Here is a 19,169-nt window from a genome sequence, read left to right as displayed (position 1 = left end):
CAAACTTCTGCCTGATCATCCAGACGTTTCCATACATCCTCTGAAATCTAGGCAGAGGTTTCCAAACCTCAACTCTTGACTTCGTGGGCTCGCAGGCTTAACACCATATGGAAGCTGCCAGGGCTTGGGGCTTGCACCCTTTGAAGCCACAGCTTGAGCTCTACATTGGCCCTTTTCAGCCATGGCTGGAGTGGCTGGGACACAGGATGCCAAATCCCTTGACTGAACATAGCAGAGGGACCCTGGACCTGGCCCACAAGACCATTTTTTCCTCCTAAGCCTCCAGACCTGTGATGGAAGGGGTTGCAACAAAGGTCTCTGACATGTCTTAGAGACATTTTCCCTATTGTCTTGGTGATTAACAGTCAGCTCCTCCTCACTTATGCAAATTTCTGCCGCTGGCTTGAATTTCTTCTCAGAAAATGGGGTTTTCTTTTCTATTGCATTGGCAGGCCGCACATTTTCTGAACTTGTATGCTCCGTTTCCCTTATAAAACTGAATGCCTTTAACAGCACCCAAGTCACCTCTTGAATGCTTTGCTGCTTAGAAATTCCTTCCATCAGATAGCCTAAATCATCTCTCTCAAGTTCAAAGTTCCACAAATTGCTAGGGCAGGGGCAAAATGTTACCAGTCTCTTTGCTAAAACATAACAGGAGTCACCTTTGCTCCAATTCCCAACAAGTTTCTTATCTGCATCTGAGACTACCTCAGCCTGGATTTCATTGTCCATATCATTATCAGCATTTTGGCAAAGCCATTCAACAAGTGTCTAGAGAGTTCCAAACTTTCCCACATTTCCCTGTCTTCTTCTGAGCCCTCCAAACTGTTCCAACCTCTGCCTGTTACCCAGTTCCAAAGTAGCTTCCACATTTTTGTGTATCTTTCCATTAGCACCCCACTCCTGGTACCAATTTACTATATTAGTCCATTTTCACACTACTGATAAAGAAATACTCGAGACTGGGAAGAAAAAGAGGTTTGACGGAATTACAGTTCCACATGGCTGGGGAGCCCTCACAACCATGACAGAAGGCAAGAAGGAGCAAGTCACATCTTACATGGATGGTGACAGGCAAAGAGAGCTTGTGCAGGGGAACTCCTCTTTATAAAACCATCAGATCTCATGAGACTTATTCACTAGCAAGAGAATAGCATGAGAAAGACCTGCCCCTATGATTTAATTACCTCCTACTGGGTCCTTCCCGTGGCATGTGGGAATTGTGAGAGTTATAATTCAAGATGAAATTTGGGTAGGGACATGGCCAACCACATCATTATGGAAAATGCCAAAGGAATTTAGAAAAGTAAAAAGAGCAATAAAACTTGTGGAAGAGGACTTCAGGATGGGACCATATTTGGAGAGAAACTACATTTACGCAATCTTTTCTCAGCTCCTGTCACTTAATCTTGAGAATATATTTTAATGTGGGGATAAATATATATACCATTTTATAGATAAAGAAAGCAAGACTCACTGGTGATAAGTGACTTGCCAAGTACCTAAGTAGGCATTAGGTCTGACTCCATATCCAGAGTACTTTCCAACCCATCCCAGCAGAGCTGATTTTAAATCTGAGGTATGCCCTTGTTTCTCAAGAGGGTATCACAGTTACAGCCCCAGGGAAGCCCACAGTGAATAGGGTGATCCTAATTCCTGCCTTGTCCAGGACAGTCCTAGTTTATACTTGTTGTCCTAACATAATTGGTATCAATACTCTTTTTCACTTTTAAAGGTATTCCTGTTTGAAGGAAAGATTATAAAGCCACCTGAAGCCTGAGCACTGCTTTCTCAGATACAGATTTTTGCAGTTACAGATAACTGCAAAGTGGAACAATGAGTCCCTGCAACCTTCCTCCCTCTCAGGAACATTGTTGGAGAGCCCTTAATGAGGAATAAGAGCTACAGATGAGACTAAATTTAGAACAACATGTGTAGAGAAACTTTCTAGTTTATTCCACCCACTCTCACCTCCAGCCCCAACTAACTGTGGTAGAAGTGATTGTTTTCTGGTGGAAGGTTCAGGAAGAAGCAATCTAAGAAACAAGGGTAAGAGAGAAACAGAACTGGCTGTTTGCCCTTCCCTGGCTAGATACTTGAATTCATTAAACATTTGGGAATTACAAGAACCTTGCAGCAAATCACCTAGCCCCTTCTCTATTACTAAGGTGACCCAGATTCCTTCACCTGTTAGATCATTTTACAAGTCATTGCCAACATCATTCTGCAAACCAACAGCAACTTTTCTGAAATGCCTTTCCCACCACCCATCCATTTCTCAGGAAGACAGTGTTAAGAAAGCAAACCAAGATAACTTTGATGCCCCAGGGCTGCCATTTCTCAGGGTGCAGGCTAACAAAAGTCCAGTGCAATAGAGTTAGAAGACCAAAGGCTTAGAGCCAGGCAGACCTAGGGGTAAATCCCAGCTCTGTGCCAAGCCAGCTGTGGGCTCCAATATTATTTTTTCTGACAAAGGGAAGAAAACCAAATTGCCCCCGATGAGATTGGAAACTGTGGCTCTAAGAAGTCTCACGTTGGAGTCTAGCATTTTATCTTATCAGAAGCTCAGATGGTCACTTAGTTCACCTTATTACTTCATTAAGAATGAGCAGTGATTAATAAAATAACATCTTCCCATACACTACTTGTAGAAATGTTAATTTCTACAAGTGTTAATTATTAATCTGTAGAAAGCATTACAGATTCAAAGTTCTCAGGTCCTATGAACAGAATTCAGACAACTGCTCCTTACCTCTTTATAGGAGAGAGACAGGAATATGTACTTTTCTCCCTTCTTTCTTTGAGATACACTGGGTGAGGCCCAAAGCCCAGCCAAGCTATGTTTAGAGAGGCATAATGATGCAAAACTTTGGAACAAGGCCAATTAATGTTCCAGCAGGTGGCTGTGGACCTTCAGCTAATTATTTTAAGCTCTCTTTGCCTCAGTATCCTTAGCTATAAAATGGAAACAATGCCATTATATACCTGCATTGTAAAACTTAGGTAATATGATTGTAACATGACTTAGGCAATAAAAGATGTGGGGAGAGCACACACAGGTGCTACCCATCAAAACGCTTATCAGTCATCCATTCTTCGTCCCCTGCCATCTTCTTCCCTGAGTTCTCAGGGCAACATTGAAATCCTCCAGCTTCAGCTTCTGACTATCTACATGCTGTAGGGAGTTCTACCAATCAAATGTCACATGAGACAAACATAAGTGTTCACTGTGTAAAACCACTGAGATTTGGAAGTTTATTCATGATAGTATATATCAGTTAGCTATCTCTATGAAACAAACAACTTCTAGACTTAGTGGCCTCTACAAACTTCATACAAATTTATGTCCCTCCCTTCAATTTATATGTTAAAATCCTAATCCCCAACATGGTGCTATTTGGTAGTGAGGCCTTTGGGAGATAATTAGGTTATTAGAGTAGAGTCCTCATTATGAGATTAATGCCCTTATAGGAAGGGACACCAGAGAGTTTGCTTTCTGTTTCTGCTCTCCACCACCTGAGGATACAGCAAGAAGGAAGCAAACCAGGAAGAGAGCTGTCACCAGAACCTAACCCTACTGACATCCTGATCTTGGACTTCTAAAACTTCTAGTTTCTGAAACTATAAGAAAATAATAATAATCCCTATTGTTTAAGCCACCCAGTCTATAGTTTCATGTTAAAGAAGCCTGGAATGACTAGGACAGTGGCTTAAAACCACCACCATTAATTATAGCTCACAAATCAATGGGTCACGAGGGCAGTTTTGCTTATCTTGGCTTGGCATTATTTGACCTCAGCTGGGCTCAGTCATTCATCTGAAGTCAATTGCCAGGTTGGCAGTGGGATAGCTGGTCTAGAATGGCTTGGCTGAGGGTTATTTCACTTCACTTCATGTGGTCTCTCATACTCCAGCAGGTTAACCCAGGTTGGTTCTCATGGCAGTGGCAAGAGCACGCATGGCCTCTTGATGGCTAGGCTTGGAATTCACCAGTGTCACTCCTGCCACATTTTATTCACCAGACCAAGTCACAAGGCCAACCGAATTCATGGAGTGAGGAAATAGTAGTCCATTCTCTTCACTGGAGAAGCAGCCAGGTCACATTGAGAGAGGCTGAGAATTGGGATCATCTTTGCAATCAACCTGCGACATAGCAGCTAGTGTCACCTTAACTACTATTGTCACACACAGCTGGTGATGACAGAGACAGGATTCAGTTCCAGGCCTGACTCATGTCGAAATGGGAGCCCTTTTTTGGATTACTATTTTAGTACCTCAAGGAAAACAAAACAGATTTGATAAAATCAATAAAAACATTTTTATGCAAATGTCCTGAAGCTGCACATGGATGGAAAATTTTCCCTCTCTCCTCTCATTCTCCAGGGTATCTTCAAGGCTGCTGAAGAGGTGGAAGCAGCTTTATTTTACTACTTTCCAGGTTTAGTTCTTCAAACATGCAGTCACCTCCCTAACTAGTTTTAATTAGATGCATGGTTCATATTAGGTCACAACAAACACAAAAGTTGAGTAATTTTAATAGGATCCACGAGTCACTTCCAATAAAGCTGGCTTTGTGGTTACCTGGGTGATGGCTGTTCCATCTCTACCTGAGTTGTCAGGTAGCTGACTGAATTCCAAATGTGGGATGATCTGAACAGAAAGGTAGAAAACCTCCTGCATTCTGTGGACCTTAGGCCTCTTCGTGGCAGGGGTTATAACTTCCTCCACTTTCTGGAAGTAGGTGGCCCAGGTTGGCTTTAAAAGAACCAAGTTTTTCCACTTCTCTAACCAGACAAGCCTTTTCTGAAGCTTCAGGCATCCCTTGGAGCTCCCAGCTTTGCCCATCTCAAAGACCCACCATCAGAGAACAGCTAACTTAGAAGCACCTGATAAATCATTGTCAAGTTCCACTATTTCATAGAAGGGATGATTGATGTCCCAAGAAGAAAGGCTACTTACCCAACTCCAGCAGTGCTCAGACCAGTCTGGATGAAGGTACCATGGTATAACAGAGAAGGCATGGTCCTTAGATTCAGCCAGATCTATAAATTCCAGCCAAAGCTCTCCCAGTCACCACTGTGTGACCTGAGGCAAGTACCCAACCTCTCTGTGCCTTAGTTTGCCCTTTAAAAAGGCCAAGAAGGTTTACCTTTCTTGCAGGATCATTGTGGTATTTTAAGCGAGATAGCATATAGAAAGTCCCTACTAGATTTCCTGAGACACAGTAGGTGATCAACAGGAGATAATTAATATTATTCCCACAGCCAGAGTGGGAATGGAGGTTGTGGTGCAAAGAAAACAAGAGCTATGGATATTTCCTAAGTAGCAATGGACAAGAATGTCTTTTCCTGAAATCCATAATTGCCTTCAATATAATCCAGGTTTCTTAAAGAGCAGGAATTTGGTCTGTTTTATTTGCTGCTATATTCTCAGAAGCTGAATAAAGAGGACAATAACCATTTGTAGTATGAACAGAGAGATTACTCTTAGGTCACCGGTAAAATGTATTATGCACAAGTGGTTCTTTTCTCTCTAGAGGGTAGGTTAGAAACTCAAAAGAGATGCTATCCATAAAACTCACTTTCCCACCATCATCAAATTAACACATAAAGGAGGCAGACAGTGCAGCTGAAATGCTAAGTATAAGGTCCACAGACCAGAGAATCCTGGACGAGAAGTCCAGCTCAGTGAAACCTTAATGTGTTATTTAAGCTCTTTGAGCCTCCATTTTCTACATACATAATGAGAGTGATAAAATTGTCTCTTTCAAAGGGTTGGTGTAAGAAAGGTGAGCAAGGATGCTTGTTCAGCTTAGTGCCTGACACAGAGTGAGGGCTCTGTCAATGGGAACTGCAACATGCAAAAATAAACACAGCCCCACATCCTAATCTTCCTCTTTGTGGGAGGTGAGGCCAGCTTCTCTGTTGGGCATCCTCGTTGGCTCAGCTAAGAAAAGAGGCCAAAAACAGACCACGGGGACCCTCCCAAGGCCCCCTGCCTCACTGTGTGTCCTCTCTAGCTGTAAGCCACAAAAACCTAGTCTATTACAAATGAGCCAGTGGTCACAAGATATTTATCTGCCAGGTAGGGGAAAGGGAATAAAACGTATCAGCGGACACCAGTTCTGTACAGGGACCTTCTTGTGTGTTATGTGCCCCTCAGAATTAAGGATGAAAGGACCCAAGCCATGGATGATGCTTTCTCATTCACACTGAAAAACAGGCAGAGAACAACCCATGTCATGACCCAAATCTCATGACTCTTTGGAATCCCTAGGCTTGCATGTTTATATCGTTTTTTCATTCAACCTTATCTCACTACTTTATGTTTTCTCTGTTTTATTATATAAATTTTAATAGAATACCTCAAATACTTGGTGAAGATAAGTATTAATCAATCAATAATCCCACTTAGCCTTTCAACAACCCTAGGAAAAAGGCATCATTATCTCCTCTTTATATGTGTAGGAAATAGTCCCACGGAGGTGAAGTGACCTGCCCACTATCTCACAGGTATCATCAAGGGCAGAGTGAAAGTCAAAACCATGTCAGTCCGGCCCCTGGGCCCATTTTGTTTCTGCTGCACCAGGACCCTCTCACCCAGATCGCTGGGCCCTCTGCACTCCTCGATGCTGTGGGCCTCCTCCTCCTCTCTCTGCAGGAAACCACTTCTGTACTTAGAATTAGCTCTTTGGGGTGAATTATCAGAAAAAGAATTCTGGAGTCGAAGGCTATGAACATATTTATAGCTCTTGCCCAAATGCTGTGTGAAGGTAGGGCTTCATGTTCCTGGGGCCCAAGGAAGGAACATGATTGCAAGACCACAGAGCCCATTAGAGCTGGGACCAGCTCTAACATTAGAGCAACCAGCTCCCCCCACTCAGAACCTCTCACTTTTTCTAAAACCTAGTGCCGCCTCCCACACGTGGAATGTTTGAAGGACACTGCAGTAGCTCCCCACCCTTTCCCAAAAGTCTCCCTGCTATATTACGGCATTCAAAACCCTCACAGCTGACCTGCAGAGTCCCAGCACGAGGTTTCCCAGGAAAGACAAGGAATGATCACCAGCACATCAGTGGGGAAGGCTGATCATTTAACGTCTGTACCACTGACATGTCAGGGATGTAGCACTCTATGAAACTGAGATCCAGGATGGGGTGAGGAGGCAGAACCACCATTTCTCTTCCAGGGATTCTGCTTAAGCATAATAGTCCCCTCTAATAAGGCAAAGTATGCAGACAACGTGCACTAGATGTTTGCACAGAAAACCATCTGTCTCAAACCGTGCTGTTCTCCCCCTTGTTCCACTTTAGCTTGGCTTGGCCCCAGTTTCTGTATCTGCCAAATTTAATAAAGTACGGACTCAGGGCTGTTGCAAAGATGAAATAACACAGGTAAAGTGCTGTCACCATGCCAAACAAATAACCAGTTTTAATCAATGGGAATTTGCATGTGTTAACTCAATCTGTAGTGTTTTACAGTTTACGATGATCTTCACATTTATGTCAGTTACAATGGTTTCAGTAAGAGATAGGTCTTAAATGCCTGACACTAATCCCAGATGGGGTATAAGAAGGAGGAATAAGATCACCAAGACTGACTCCAGCTTTTACTTGACTCCCTCTACCTGGGTTCTAGGGTGACCAGATGTCCCTGTTTGCCAGGGGCAGTTCTGGTTTACTCCTGTTACACTGGGGTAATAATAGCTTCCCCCTTTATTCCCAAGAGTGTACTGGTTTGGATGACAAGCTCTATGATCACCCTACTGATCATCCTATGATCAGCAGTTCTATATTTAGAGTGTTGGTGATGAGAAAACGGTTAGAAGCTTGGATTCTGTATCCTGAGTTCTTCACTTTGTTGCTGGGTGAACTTGGGCACATTATTTAACCTCTATGAATCTCAGGCTCCTCATCTATACAGTGAGGAGAAATCAGGGCCCACTTTTGTAGAGTTGCTGTGAAGGTGAAAGGAGAGATGCACATAAAAATGTGTGCCCGACACAGAGTGAATACAGAATAGGTATTAATCAATGATATTAGCTCTTCTGGAAAAAATAATTACTTGCTCAAAATGCTTCCGGAGTCATGTTTTGGCAGGTTTGACCCATCAGAAAGTTCAAAAGGTAAAGGACCCAGTAGTCTCATAAATAATAGTCTCATTCAAACATACAGTCAGCAGGGCTCCAGGCATTTCTGAGTCATTAAAGATGCTGGCTGAGAATGTTGACACCAGTGAAATTTTGCCCTCAGCTTTCTTCCTAGAGTCACTGCTGATGATTGCTGGTGATTGGCGGCTGTTTCTTCCACCACAGGATGTGTTAAATAGTTGCAGTTGGTCAGCGTTGTATGGAAGTCTTGGATGGCTATATTTAATTTGGACTGTAACAATGCTGGAAGGAGTGAAGTTGTCCATGACCTTGGCTATTCATTACCCTCTGTGACTCCCTCCTAGTGAGCCTGCCTCTCCTTTGGTCTGCTTTAATCCCTGTACATGCAGAACAAGGGACACAGGCAGGAGCTAAGGAAGGATGACTTTTCATCTGCATAAAGCCCTAGGGCTCCAGCACAGAAGAGCTGCAAAGGGCTCTGCCTGGACACAACTCTCATTTCACACATGGGAAATCGGGGCACAGAGAAGTTCAGAAATGTGCACAAGGTTACAAAGCAAGTTAATAGAAGAGTAGGACCCAGGACTTCTAGCTTGCAGCCATTCCTCCTGCTACATCAAGCTTTACTTTCTGTTCAAAGGAGTCCTTAAAGGCTTACCAGATCCTCTTCATGCCCCTTCCCCAATTGGCTCAGCCATGCTTTGCCTCGAGGAAGATCACCTGCCACCAGTCATATTCTTGGAGATCAAAAGAGAAGATTTCCATAGAGAGAGGCTGTGTGCTCCTTACTAGCCTTACAGAAGCAATCCTGTTGTCAACCCCTCCCCTGGCTTAACCAGCCAGAACTTCTGCCACCATGGTCCCCCATGTCATGTGGCTTGACCCAGTAGTGCCCTGCCTCATGCCTCATACCACCAGCCTCTTGCCTCATATGCAGAGCTTTGTCAACACTAAGGTGCAAAACATTTGACAGCCCCTTTCATACTCTCCAGCTCACCCAGCTATGTCCATTAGGCTGCAGGCTGGCTGGGAATGTTTGGCTCACACCCAATCACCATTACCACTGCTATGGTGGGCCTTGCTTTCCAGAGGATCGGTTAACGAAACTCAGCAGTGCTGGAGAATTAACTCCTACTGGGTGACCTGTGACCATTTAGAGATGGGAGACAGGAAAAAGCAAGAATTTTATTCCCTTTCTTCTCTGAATGGACTCTTTCAAGATGCAATGTTTCTGTGTGGCCCTCTCAAAGATGTCCTACATGACCCAGCAAATGGCTGGATTTCTTGTGAAGCTGTGGGCAGCTCAGTGCCTCACCTTATATGTGTTTTCCCTCTATCCCTGCCTCAGTTTCCCTTTTACCTCCAGTCTTTCTTCTCTGAGATCTTACTTGCCAATAAAGCCTTAGCATATGTGTTTTGCCTCAGGCTCTGTTTTCTAAGAAACCCATACTAAGACAAAGGTAAATTCTGGTGAAAGTCACATTGAGACCTGAGGTCACAGCAGGACTGGGAAAGCCCAAATAATGATAGTGTGAGCACATAAGGCCAGGGGTGGCTGTCTACTTCATTCTCAGATGTACTCCAAGCTTCTAGGACAGTGCCTGGAGATAGCAGCACTCAGTAAATATTTGTAGAATGGACAATTAATACTGTGAATTTTTATAGGGCTTTCTAGTTAAAAAGTGCTTTCACATACATAATTATCACATGATTCCCAGGACACTCCTATGAGGGATTGATAAGAAGCTTGGACCCATTTCTGCATATGAGGAAACTGAGCCTTGGAGAGCTAGTCCAAGCTTCCACAACTGGCTAGTTGGAACGTGGAAACTTGAACAAAACTCTCTGGGCTGCCCTTTTGGAAGTGTTTTCATTCTACTAAGGAAATCAGTCCAACAAGGCAAATATTAAGGGTTGAGAAACTACTAGAGTCTGTGGTTGGCAGAAGGTCTGAAATTTCATTAGATGGAGAAGTTGAATCCAAGCATCAGAGGGAATAAGTGATGACGTCATTCTGCTTCTGTGGCCAGGTCTCCCTCTGTCTCCAGCATTAAGGAAGGAAGGGCTGATTCCACTGATGTAAGGAGGGGTCTTTGAGAGTGAGGCAAGAGAGACAGACAGTGAGGTTTACAAAGTTTACCAAGCGCTCGCACACATTATCTCGCTTAATGCACACAATCATCTGAGAAGTGAGTGAATGTATTCGTTTGTTTTTGCTGCATAACAAACCATTCCAAAGCTTAATGGCTTAAAACCCTGATTTATTTAGCTCATGGTTCTGCAGGTTAGCAGTTTAGACTGGACTTAGCTGAGAGGCTTTCTGTTCTTATTGGATTCACTCATTAATATGTGGTCTGCAAAGTCAGCTGGGGGCTAGCTGGCCAAAGGCAGCTCCACTGGGGATAACTCGCCTCTGCTCCATGTGGGCTCTCATTCTCCAGCGTGGAGGCATGGGCTTAATCTCATGCAGGAAGCAAGGGTCCAAGATGGCTAGAAGAAGCATGCAAGGCTTCTTGAGTTTCAGACTCCAGACTGGCACACTGTCATTTCCACTGCATTCCATTAACAAAAGCAAGTCAAAAAGCCTGATCCAACTCTAGGGGTAGGGACACACACACCAACACTGAAGGAAAAAATTGCAAAGTCACATTTCAAAGACTACAAATGTAGAGAAGTAAGAAAAATAGTAACTACTTTTCATTTTACTACAGTGATGTTATCCTAGTTTTACAGCTGAGGAAATAAGAGTTCCCAGAGGTGAGTGATTTGCCCACAGCCACACAGCTCAAATGCAGAAGGGTTGGAACAGAAACCCAGGACTCTTCCTTCTAAACCCAGAGTAGGTAATAGGGCAGAACATCCTGTTCAGCCCCGAGGAGGATCCCCAAGACCAGCAAGGTGGGTCCCTGCTTCAAGACACTTACAGATGAGTAGAGGAGAAAAGTCAGGCAGAAAACTAAGGTCCAATGTGCTAAAGGCCAGGAGAGAGATGCCAAAACTCACTGGCGGATGCAAAGATGAAAGATATTCTGCAAGAAAACAAAGATTGATAACAGGCAATGGAGTATTACTCACTTTTAAAAAATCACATTCTCACAGAAGGCAGCTCTGTGCTTGGGTGTGGAAGTCTGAATTGAAGGACAGACTGTAAGTAGGAGGAAAGGAATTGTGAGAGAAGGAAGTCCCACCCCTAAAGCCATGTGTGTGTCCATCCAAAGGTGCCCGTGGGAACTGGACTGGAATTGCTGTCCAGTCATTATTGCAGTTATGTCTGTTGCTGCTTGGTTAGGTTTGGTTTTTCTTCTGGATTTTGTTTTGAAGCTATCAAAATGGCCACTTAAAAATTTTGAAGAGATTTCTGCCTTCTAGGTTGGGGAGCTGTCTATAGGACAAACTGCTCCCCTTGTTCTGGAAGGATCGTCATAGATTTGCAAGTTAAGGTAGGTGCCCACCCATTGTTCTTTTGAAAACAAGCTTCAGGCCTCTCAGAGGCCCAGGAGTCACTGGGCTGGCCCAGAGACTCAGAGATCCCTGGAGGTCCTGAGAAGAGGTTGGTTGGAGGATTAGGGGATGCTTTCCGCCATCTTACAGGGCAAGCCAGAGCCAAGTGGGGACACAGCAACTGCATAAGAGACCATGAGATGGGGTTTAGGCCCCTAGACTCCAAGGACAGTTGCCTGCAACTGCAATGGAAATGTGTGTGCCACATTTGGAGGAGGTATACGAGGGAATAGAGATGTGGCCTCCTTTATCAAGGCCAAGATGGGACTCAGTACTGATTAGCCTCAGAGGAGCACTGTGCCCCAAAAACAGGCAATGTCCTGCGGATACTTGGCTTAGACATCAGCCAGATTAGGAAGGATGAGCTCATGCAGTAATTTGGTTATAAACAGAAAGTACTGTAGTATTTTGTAGTCAGAGATTAGTGAGACCTGCAGCAGATTAGATATACATGGCTCTTACAGGGCACTCAAAATATAATTGGTGCTCCAGAGAAGATTATTTAATTAATTAATTAGGTGAAAGTAATACCTAAAAAAAAAAAATTTAAAAAACAGGTCTTAAAGAGCAGAGGAGAGGAATTCCTTTACTTAAAGGGAAATGATGATCTCAGTGATTCAACCAGACTAGCTATCATCTCTTTGTTCCAGCTCCTACCAGCCTCCTCCTCAGCAGACCCTCCCTGGTGGTAAGATGAGCAAGAGCAGCCTCAATGCCCTCTTCCAACCTCCCAGCAACATCTCATGCACCTCTTGGCTCTAATGCATTCACATGTTTGTCCCTGAACCATTATTCACTGTGGCCACTGTTCTAGGTCATAGGATCTAGAACACACAAAAGCAGTACTGGCATTTCGTTCCACAAACAACAGCAAAGAGGGAAAGGAGACTGGATCTCCAAACAAAAATCAGAGGTTCTTGCAAGAAGAAGAGTATATGAACGCTGGGCCGAGCATCCACGTCCATCATCCGAAACACACAACGCTGTGTTCCTTTATAACCCCATCTAAACTCTGTTTGCTTATGGACAGAACGATGATGATAAATGAAACCTTGCAGAGTTTTTTGTGTAATTTAAAATAAATAACATAAAAGCCAAGAACAGTTTCCAGCAGAAAGAAGGAATCAAGAGCGTCACATGAAATATAATTTTCTTCAGTTTCATCAGACTTAGTTTTATTATTATTATACAGATATTTATTCCCCTTTCTTTAAATAAACTTGTCAGTAATCTCTTTATTAGGACACAAATGTGACTTCTTTTGAATAAAACAAATGTATTATCCCCTGTCAAGTTCAGAGACATCCAAGGTTAGCAACATTCTTTAGCATGAACCATGAAGGAGGGCCAAGAGTAGAGGCTCAGGGAATTTTCCACAGGCCTTGAAGAGCAGTCCAAGTTATAAAAAGAATGTTCATGTTTAAAAATTAAATGTTTGGTTTAAATATTTAAATGTTCCATTTATCCCCCTGCCTGGTTGTTAATTCAGTATTAAAACAGAAGAGGAGTTGATTTACAACCCCTGACATTGGCCTCCAGGGCTTTCTGAGAAGGAGCTCTGAATTCTTTCTTCAGAGTAATAATCAGTTTCCTAGTTCACCACTTCCTGGGCATCGCCTCTATTCTAGCCATCAGAATAGATGCTTTGCATCTGTCAATTCATTTCCTCTTTACCTTAGATCTGCAAAGAAACCATCATCCCCCCCATTGCACAGGTGAGGGGACTAAGGCTCAGAGAGGTTAAGTTAGTTTGTCTAAGATGACCCAGCTAGCCCCTGACAGAGATGGGATATGGAACACTGATCCAGGCCTGCCTGATATTAAAGTCTATATCATTTTATCTGCAAGATACTGAAAAATCACAGGTCAGAAAATCAGATGTCAAACCTGTCTGGATGTAGGGTGGCACCATCCCTGGGATACCTATTTGGCCTCATTGCCAGTTGCTCTAGGGAATGTATAGAAATCTGATTAGGGTCCAAGAAAGTGCTTACAAAAAATGAAAGATTGCAAGATTAAAATGAGTCTGTGTTATAAATCAAGCACAGCAAAGACGGGCATTTTGAAGTAGCACTTAAAGACACATCATCAGCAAAGTAATGAGATATTTATTGTCTTCAAGATTTACTGGCATTCTAATAAATGCCAGAATTGACATCCATCGGCGTGGGCATACGATTCTGCCAGAATGAGAAGCTTGAGCATTCCTCTTAATACTTAGGAGGAAAACACTAGTGCAGGCTGTGGCTCACAGGATGTGTCCTTTCTGGTCATTCTGTGGGTCTTTGTAGGAGAGAAACTTGTGCCAACTTCAGAGTTTTCAATATCAGAACAGGAAGGGACCTGAGAACTCTTCTCAGCCATCCAGGGTAAAGTTAGGACCAGAGAGGGGAAGTAAGTTGCCCGAGGCCACTCAGCAAATTGATGGTGAACAGTGAGTTCTAACCCAAGATGCCTGACTCCTATGCAGGCCTCTGCCATCAGCTTCTGCAATGTGCACTTATAGGTGCCTATGCCTTCAACACCTCCTATGTTTGGCTGAAATTTTCCAATTTGTGGCTTTTTTCCTAAGCCTTTCAAAAACAGAAGAAAGTATTTTCTAGTAACCCCTGATTGACAAGAGACTGCAAGCTGGTGCTATGACACAGGCCAGAGGAGGTAAGAGTGAAGTCTCTTAACCAAGTAAGAAAGAAGAGTGGTAGACAGAGCTAGTCATTCACCTTGGGAAAGAGCAGTCCACAGGCCACACCTGTATAATTATAGCAGTCACAGGGGGTGTCGACAGCTCTAGGAACTCAGAAAAGAGACAGATGACTGTATACCTAGTGCTTCTAATGGCCACATAGGAATGAAGAAGTAGAGACCAAAAGTCTTTCCAGACAGGGACTAAAGAGAGCAGAAGGTTTCACAGTGACATAAATTCCCGCAAGATTGTCCTAGAGTCATAGATGGCATGACCAGCATCACACACACACACACACACACACACACACACACACACACACACACACTCATATGCCAAACTTAAAGGATGTCCTGTGCATTGCAGGATATGTAGTAGCATCCCTGATCTCTACCCTGCAGATACTTGTACCCCACCATGCCTGCCTAATTATAAATAACCAAAAAATGTCTCAGGCACTGTCCAATACCACTTTACCTCATTTATCAATGACCTAAGATGATCATTGATAATATTTCATGAGTTCAGCTTAACATTTATTTAAAAGTTGTTTTGATAGCATTCTTGATTTGAATGGAATAATGATACTCAAAGTACCTTAGTTCTCTTAATGAGGAACTCTATCTATGTTTTCAATTATATACATTTAAGGCAAAAGCAAACCACCTCCATGGTTAACAATGCTTCTGAGAAGTTCAGAAGTTTGAACCATCTGGTCATCACTGTATTACATCCTTCCACCTGGTACTAACGCACATTTTGTTTGAGAGCAAAGCAAATAAACAACAATTCAAAGGTTTTCAAGGGCTGCTTTGAGAAATTGCATTCTGTCTACACGTGATTGAAATATTAGGCTGATTTTCAGAATCTCCAATAAAAACTCTGTAAAGGTACAATTTTGTAGGCCCTTTCTGGGCTTTCCAAGGGATGCGGCCCTGTAATCTGTATTTAACAAAAGAAATCTCCCCAGGAGGCTGGGCGCAGTGGCTCACACCTGTAATCCTAGCACTTTGGGAGGCCGAGGCAGGCAAATCATGAGGTCAGGAGATCGAGACCATCCTGGCTAACATGGTGAAACCCCATCTCTACTAAAAAAAATACAAAAAATTAGCTGGGTGTGGTGGTGGGCACCTGTAGTCCCAGCTACTTGGGAGACTGAGGCAGGAGAATGGCATGAACCTGGGAGGCGGAGGTTGCAGTGAAAATAAAAAAAGAAAGAAATCTCCTCAGGAGAGACATGTCTAGATGGGTGAAGGAAATATTGCTACAGGATTGACATTCTTTGTTGTTACTAAAGATCAAAAGGACCCTGTTCCTACCATTGCATCATTGCAGCAGTGGGTGATTCGGTGATACATAAACACAGCATTTTGCAATAATTAACAGTATCCAGATCTATTCACCAAAGAGCCACTTTATAAACACAAGTTGAGGGCCAAGTTTTGTAAGTCCATTTTTAAACAAATGAAACTGATCAACAACTCCTCCTAACACAGTGAATTATGTCCTAAACAGTGGGGAGGGTGTCCAGCCCTGACCCCTTACTCAGGGAGTACTTGAGGCTCTCCCAGACACATCTATCGAGGGCAGGACCAAACAGGAAGTCAGGAGGTCTGCGTTCAAGACTTTGCCCCACCACTCACTAGCCATGTGACCCTGGGATGTTATTTTACCTCTCCAGCTCTCAATTTCCCTATCTGTAAAATCAAACTAAATAACATGGCCAATGAAACAAATTCAAGCCTAAAGTGCATTACATAATTGCCCAACAAGGCACAGCTATATAGAAGCGGAAGTGGGACCGGAACTCCAACTACCTACCTTGTGCTCTTCTCCCCACATGGCCTGCAGGGTGAGCTTCTCTGCTTGTACTGAGCAACTTGCCAGGATCATGAGCCTCTTTCGATTATTTCTTTAAAAGAATGAAGAGATCTTGAGGACTGATAGCCTAACTTCTATCTGCCCCTCAATCAAGATGAGCCCTTGAAAATTTCCTCATCCTTGGGCATTGCTCTCCTTCCCTAGTAACTGAGTGGGTTTGACTAAATGAATGAGGAAGACATAAGGAGGCCTCATTCCCGCAGCAGGTGCTGCAGATGCTATTCATTGCCACCCAGAAACCGCTCTCCTGACTTTGTTCCTTGCCCATGGGCCTGCCCTTTGTCCCGGATGCCATATGTCAGGCCCAGGGGATGGCTCAGGAGGATTCCCAGGCCCTTTTCCAGCCACTTCCCGAGAATCCCTTGAAGCTAGGGGTGACCCCGGAATCCAGCTTTGCCTAAAGAAACCTACAGCAAAGTCTGAGGAGGAGTTTCTGGGAAAGCTTTTGATTTCCTGGTGAAAGCAACAGACAGAAGACAAGAGATTCCTGGCTCTGCCCCTTCACCCTGACAACGCACTCAGGCTTCCTGGAGCAGCTGCAGACATCATGGAAATACCAGGAGGCAACAGGCATGAGATAAAGCGAAGATGGCAGCAGGGAAAGCTAGAAGCTGCCAAAATCCTCAAAGACGTGGCAGAGCTTCCTAACCAACCCCAAAAATGCCTCCCTGGGGACCTCTAGTTACATAAACATTAAATGTCCTTTTGGTTGAAGCAACTGTTAGCTAAAGGCCCTGTAAAGCTGTACAAATGCAAACATCTGTTTGCTTTGCTTTGCTTGGGGCTGGAATTATATTCATTGATGTGGCCATGGTGATTATCTCCTGCTGATCAGAAGCTCTTATCAGCAGCTCCATGTGTCTTTGAGTAATAACGAACTGGTCAAATGTACTGCTTTATAATAAATGCAGTTTGTTTGGTAGACAGAAATATTTTCAAATATGGAGCCCCTGAGGGGAGAAGAGAAATATAAACAAAGCTGTGGTGGTGACAAGAGAAAAAGAAGGCTGCTGTCCCCATGCCAGCCACTCCATTTCTTGGTCATGAACCTTAATCTTTGAGCACTTACTTTGTGCCAGGTTCTGTACAAGGTTATGGGGGCCAATATGAACAAGACAGGCAAGGGCTCACCTTCTTACAGGTCAAAGAAGAGTGTTGTCACAGATTATACAAGAAGGGGTTATAGGTGAGATGAAGATTACAAAGGAGGCTTTAACAGCAGAGGAAACTAACTCACTGAAGGCCAGAAAGATGTTTCTCAGGAAGGGACTTTTTGTCTGATACCTAAAAAGTGAAGAAGAGCCTAGAGTGGTGAAGGAAATTGTTCCATAACAAGGGAATAATTATTCAATTCTCAGAACAATCCTATGCTATATATATGATGAGATTATCATTTCCATTTGTATCAGTCAGGATAGGTTAGGTTATGCTGTGGTAATAAACAACCTAGAAATCTTTAAAGGTTTAAAGCGAAACTTTATTTCTCACTCATACTTACATGACCACCACAGGTCAGCAGGGAGTTCTGCACATCATAATTCCTCAGGGACCCAGGCTGATGGAGACTGCCTAGATCCATTCTTCCACAGTCAAAGAGACTAGGAAAGAGAAACATGGCAAGCCGTGCACTGACTCTTTAAAGCTTTCCCCGAGAAGTATCACATGCCACTTTTGGACATGTTTCATTGGTCAAAGCAAATCATGGGTTCACAAAGGTAATCCCCCAGCAGAAATGGGGCATACAATATAGGTGATCAGCGATATATTCTACTACCCCATTGCAGAGATTAAAAAGCAGAGGTGTGCATGGAATACTATGCAAACATGAAAAAGGATGAGTTCATGTCCTTTGCAGGGACATGGATGAAGCTGGAAACCATCATTCTCAGCAAACTAACACAAGAACAGAAAACAAAACACCACATGTTCTCATTCATAAGTGGGAGCTGAACAATGAGAACACATGGACACAAGGAGGGGAACATCACATACCAGGGCCTGTTGGGGTATGGGGGTCCAGGGGAGGGATAGCATAAGGAGAAATTTCTAATGTAGATGGTGGGTTGATAGATGCAGCAAACCACCATGGCACGTGTATACCTATGCAACAAAACTGCATGCTCTGCACATGTACCCCAGAACTTAAAGTATAATTTTTTAAAAAGCAGAGGTGTGAAGAGGTTATGTGATGTATCCGAGGTCACGCAGCTAGAAGGTGGCAGAACAGAAGTTCAAAATCAGGATTTCGAACTCTTAAGTCTAGAGCACATTCCCCAAATGACCCCAAATGAATCTAAGTGATTGTCCATCTCGGAAATGTTATTGCAGACGCTCAAGAAGAACCACACTTCCTGTGGATACTAATCTCTGTGTGCTGGCCAGACTAAGCAAATTACTGACCATAATACCCATTCAGAGAAGTTTCCTTCTCACCAGCTTGGTTACCAGAACAGACAGTCTGGGTTCCCCAGTCCTGCCCTTATGGTTCTGAGCCATACTCCCCTTCTTAAATCTGCTGCTGTGAAAATTAAGGACATCTGCGGGTCTGTGCTGCCAAGACTGCACCCCCGCCCCTTCCACAGGCACCTTCTTCTTGGAACAACGGGTTCCTGGTTTACCCAGCGCAGAAAGCTGCTGTCACCACCATGGCTTGTTCCCAATTGGTTTCTGGCTCCTCACCTCCTCCGAGATGAGCTGCTGCTTCCGATTCTTAGATCCCCGGCAGAATTTTCTTGGTCTCTGTCCCTGACCCAAGCCCAGAATCAGGTAATAGTCACATACACTGTAGACATCTGTGACTGCAAGCCAAGACCTTAGCTAGTCCCCACATTTGTGGTGGCAAATTGTTTCTCCAAATGCAGTAACATACCATCAAAATATTTAAGAGACCCGGTTAGACTCCAGTGACCCTTTTGGGAAACCATGCAGGACATTTTAAAATCTATTTAAATAAATTCTGTCACTGAAATAAATTCAACATTGCACTCCACATCCA

Source organism: Pan troglodytes, chromosome 7 (genome assembly GCF_028858775.2).
Source record: "Pan troglodytes isolate AG18354 chromosome 7, NHGRI_mPanTro3-v2.0_pri, whole genome shotgun sequence".
Taxonomy (NCBI): domain Eukaryota; kingdom Metazoa; phylum Chordata; class Mammalia; order Primates; family Hominidae; genus Pan; species Pan troglodytes.
Note: the sequence above shows the minus strand (reverse complement) of the source record.